This window comes from Akebia trifoliata, chromosome 15, assembly GCF_017979445.1.
Source record: "Akebia trifoliata isolate Shusen 1 chromosome 15, ASM1797944v1, whole genome shotgun sequence".
Classification (NCBI taxonomy): domain Eukaryota; kingdom Viridiplantae; phylum Streptophyta; class Magnoliopsida; order Ranunculales; family Lardizabalaceae; genus Akebia; species Akebia trifoliata.
In genome coordinates, this window is record NC_141389.1 from 9,896,021 (window position 1) to 9,900,756 (window position 4,736).

Genomic DNA, 4,736 nt, shown 5'->3' on the forward strand with positions numbered 1-4,736 from the left:
ATACGCAGTCTGTAAGGACGGAAATGGATCCATACCCAATAAATGAACTATCGCATACTCAAACTCATTCCGGAGACCGGCTAGAAATTGAATGACTCGATTCTTATCCAGAATCGACGCATATAATTCCTTATCAAAAAGGTCCTTCCACGCATAGGACAAGGAATAGAAGGTCAACTCTTCCCATCGAGCACAGAATTGTGATATGTATGTAGTGACTGAAGAATCACCTTGAGAGAGGCGGGAAATCTTACACTCTAAGTTAAAAATGCGGACATTGTTTTGATATTACGAATAGATGCTCTTAGCGGAATCCTATATCTGTTTTGCTGTCGTGGAGAACATAAAACCTGTCGCAATATGTGGTTGCATAGATGTAACTAACCAAGAACGGACCATAGAATCATTAGTAAACCAATTGGAGTAATTAGGATCGGTCAGTGCAGGTTGTTTGTCCACCCCTGTGAGGTAACCGATTTTTCCTTTTCCACCAATAAATATTTCAATCGATCTTGCCCAAAGAAGATAATTGGGACCATCTAATTTTGCGGTGATAATTTGAATGCCTGGAAAGTCGGTCGAATTAGAGGGAAGATCACCCGATCCATTACTATTACCAGTGATTGAGGAAGAAGACATCTTGGAAGCCATCAAAGATTAAATGTGCTTTAGTTTGAAAAAGAAACTGATCGCAGCACCCTAAAGGTGGCAATACATGATCGTAAGAGGCGTGGAAGAGGATTAAACACTATTGTATGTGACCCGAACAACCATTAAATCAATGGTAGGACACCAAAGAGTGGTTCTGCCATTGTCGTAGGCCTCAACTAGGGGTCCAGGTGCTGTTATGTGTCCTAGAACTTCCCAAACAGCAACTTGTTGTTGTTGTACCCCACTAACGATGGCCTGACAGCCACAAAAAACTAGCAACTGTCGTTGCTACAGCCTCCTAAACAGCACCTGCTGTTGCCTCAGCCCAAGAACCAATCAACTACTGTTGCTGCAACCCAATAAACAGCATCTGCTATTGTCGTAGCTCAATAACCAGCCAACTGATGTTGTCGCAGCCCACCAGACATGCACCTACTGTTGCCGCAGCCCACTAACCAATCAACTGCTGTTGCTGCAACCCAATAAACAGCATCTACTGTTGCTGTAGCTCACTAAACACCCAACTGCAGTTGTCGCAGCCCACTAAACAGCCAACTGATATGATTAAGAGTGTCTACACTGCTACCATAAGGCTTCAAGAAGATCTCAAGGCCCTATCACATGATGTGATTAAGGTGTGGAGCAAACAGCCGCCGTAGGGGTGATCTAGTTATTGAAGTCGAGAGTTGTTGACGATAGGTTTAAGGAGGAAGAGGACTATGAGGTTGTAGTAAGAAGGAAGGGATGGGAGAGAGGGAGGGAACGATGGAGCCTAGGCTCTGATACCAAGTGAAAAACAATGGAAAGAAAAGTTAATTCTTTGATTAACCCTAATTAGGCTTTAAAGTGGAATTACAAAGACTAATAAATGGAAAAGACTAAAAAAGACAAAAGACTAAAATTCTAATAAACCAGAATTATTCAATGGGATACTTCTATCCTTTCTTTCTTACTTTTTTCCATGGTATAAAACGTTTTCCTGTGCCTAATCAATTTTCCAGGCACATGAGAGCAATGGAGGAGTTGTGGTCAAAATATCACCAATTACACTTGCTGGCAGTAGTGGTGGAATGGTATGTCAAGAACTAATATGATAGTTTTTGTGATTTTTGTTGAGTTTAGTCCCACATCGGACAGTCATTGCTTTGTCTCTCTCCTTATAAGCTCTTGAGCCTAGACTCACTGCCAATTGGTTTTGAGTTGAACCCCCAAACGAATCAATTTCACTTTGCAATCGTCTTTGTAGGTCACGATTAAATATTGAACTCAACCTGCCATGTATTGAGAATTGATTGAGGTTAAAACTATTAAGAATTGGACCCCCAAACTTATCAATTACACTTGCTGACAGTAGTAGTCGAATGGTATGTCAGGAACTAATGGCGATGGTTTTTAGCGGTCGTTTTTAGGCTAACGACAGTGGTTTTAGATCAGACTTTACTCCAGTATCATCGAAACCTATCATCAATTGTTATTTGTGAAAGATCGTAACCATTGAAACACTAGACAACTCTTAAACCCACGATCAATGAAATTAACCCACAAACTGCCTGTACTTATAGCTATGGCAAGCGTTTGTGGTTTAGCTCAAAATGGTTAGAGAATTAGAAAATCTAAGAAGAGAAACTTCTCATAGATTTATTGTGTCCATTAAGAAAATTAATTTGGATCGCAATCTATTAAAATGGATTTGTGTTAGACAACAAAGAATAATTCAAACATTATTTTACGTTGGTTTATCAAATTCTTCTCTTTGTGTATTTGATCCTCTTTGGATTAGTTTGTAGAGAGGTAGAGAACAAAAGAAATGTTGTCTATTCTGTTCTTGTTGAATGACAAATCATTGTACCTATAAATTCACACATATCTGGGTGTTCAAGATTATGCAGTAGAAAACCTATAGGTCATGATTGGACCTCTTTCCATGCTCTTTACTTTAGTTTATTATTTGTCTTCCACTGCAATGTCCCATGCAAACGTGAGCTTGAAAATCAACTGCATTTTTACTAATGAAATTGAAAAAGGCAAAAGTTATTCGAAGAACAGTCCAACCAAGATCTTTTAATCCAACTCACAGCGTTTTCCATGAGACGTGATGATAGAGTTCTTCTATCATCATGCCTCAATCAAGTTCTCTTTGGTAAGTCTTCTAATGAACCCAATGTAAATTTTTTTATACTTGTTTCGGTACCCAGTTTCCTGACTTCTTTGGTACTGAACTATTAAGTTACAATCCCAAACATCTAAATTTTTTTCGAATTTTTGGAATAGATTTACATGTGGATTGAGTTTTTTTTTACCGATGCCAAGAACATGCTGCTAGATTTCAATATGATCAAAATTCTCTTTTACAGCAAGAGGTACATAATTGTTCATATGTTAATTGTCCTGTTTTTCTTCTTTCTACTATTTGAGACTCTCAGCTGTTATTTTTTCCTACTTGTGTTACACCTCACAATGTAATTCCTCACATATATGAGCAGGGATATTCCAAAGGAGATAACAGATCCTGATATCAAGAACGCAAGTTATTGATCTATTTACAACTTTTTTTTTGACAGATTTCAAAGATGATTCAGATTTCAAAGATGATGCAATTGAGTTGTGGCAGGTAATAATTTTTTCTAACATGCTTTCTTATTTTTTTAATTACAGTTTAGTATTCTCACTGTAATCACTATTTTACTGAATTGATTATTACAATTACACCCTCTCTTCCTCAATTACTAAATCCTTAATTATCAATGGTTTGTTTCATTAACTCTTTTTTTCCATTCGTTTCATATGTCGATTTTGATGATTCTTTCCTTCAATTATCACCTTACATTGTTGTTTTAACAAATGAGTCCATTGCTTCTTGGAGTTCAACAGGGTGGTAACTTTCATATTGATCCTACTCACAGATGACGAGAGATCAGACTTTAAACTTCATATTGATTGATGGTACTTGGAATAACTCAGCTGCAATTTCAGGCATTTGAAGGTAATACTTTAAACTACCATTTGGTTAGGTAATTTGAAGGTTGATGCAACTGTTACAATGAACCATGTATTAACCAATTTACGAACCCAACCTGCACAAATCCAACCATTTTAGTTTGCTGGATGTAGGTAGATTAAAGAATCTCCTAATAAAGGCTAAATACAAGGAAACATCAATTGACAGATTAAAGAGTGAAGTATGTTTTCTAGAGTAATTCTGTCTTAATTTTCTCTCAAAATTCCATTTGGTTTTGTTATAGTTCTTAAACACAGAACTTTTCAAGTATGTACACCAAACCCATGGAAAACCCTACCAAGATTTCATGTTGAGCAAGCTAGTTTCTGTAATGGGAAATATTTGTGAATCCAATCTTGGAATTGAAACAGAATTAGCTGATGATATTGCAAATGAAGTCAATGTAATCGTAAATTCAGCAGCCAATACAACCTTCGACGAAAGGTCCTTCACCTCCTTGAATATGTTCTTTATTCTTCAAATCATTTAGTTTTTAGTCTCAAATTGGTTCTTATAAAACTGTAGGTATGACATTGCTCTCAATATAAACACAGATAGCATCAGTGGTTCTTAAGCTACTCATCGCAGTCAATTTTTTTTTTTAATCTTGGGGATACCCTTGATGGGACAATCCATTTATTTCCATGACACATTCCATGAACTTTCCTACCTCCAATCCTACAGAAATCGACAATGTTAGTCATCGTTCCCTCTACTGTTATTCTAGACATAAAGATAATTAATTTATACAAATGATCCTGAACTATTTTTTTGTCTTCTTACATAAGGGAAAAATAAAGCTTGTGCACGTAGTTGATGTTCCTGGGCACTCTCGCCTTCGACCCAAGCTTGATGAGTACTTGCCACAAGCAGCAGGTCTTGTTTTTGTTGTGGATGCACTAAACTTCTTGCCAAACTGCCGTGCAACTGCCAAGTACTTCCTAGTTACTAAGCATTTTTTTTCTAGGTCCTTTTTGCTTGCTTTTCTGTCATGTGTACAGAAGCAGACTCGGTTTGTGGCATTTTGTGTTTTTTGATGTGGAAAGTACCTGTATGATATCTTGACAAAGGCAAGCATTGTGAAGAA

The 4,736-nt window shown here is 37.1% G+C and overlaps 1 long non-coding RNA gene across 1 annotated transcript; it reads left to right on the forward strand.

Moving 5' to 3' along the window:
- The first annotated feature begins 3,456 nt into the window (after positions 1–3,456).
- Positions 3,457–4,345, forward strand: LOC147384283 (uncharacterized). The gene is made up of 2 exons (XR_015172906.1): positions 3,457–3,634; positions 3,763–4,345. It is a non-coding gene; the product is annotated as an uncharacterized LOC147384283 (long non-coding RNA).
- The last annotated feature ends 391 nt before the right edge of the window (positions 4,346–4,736 follow it).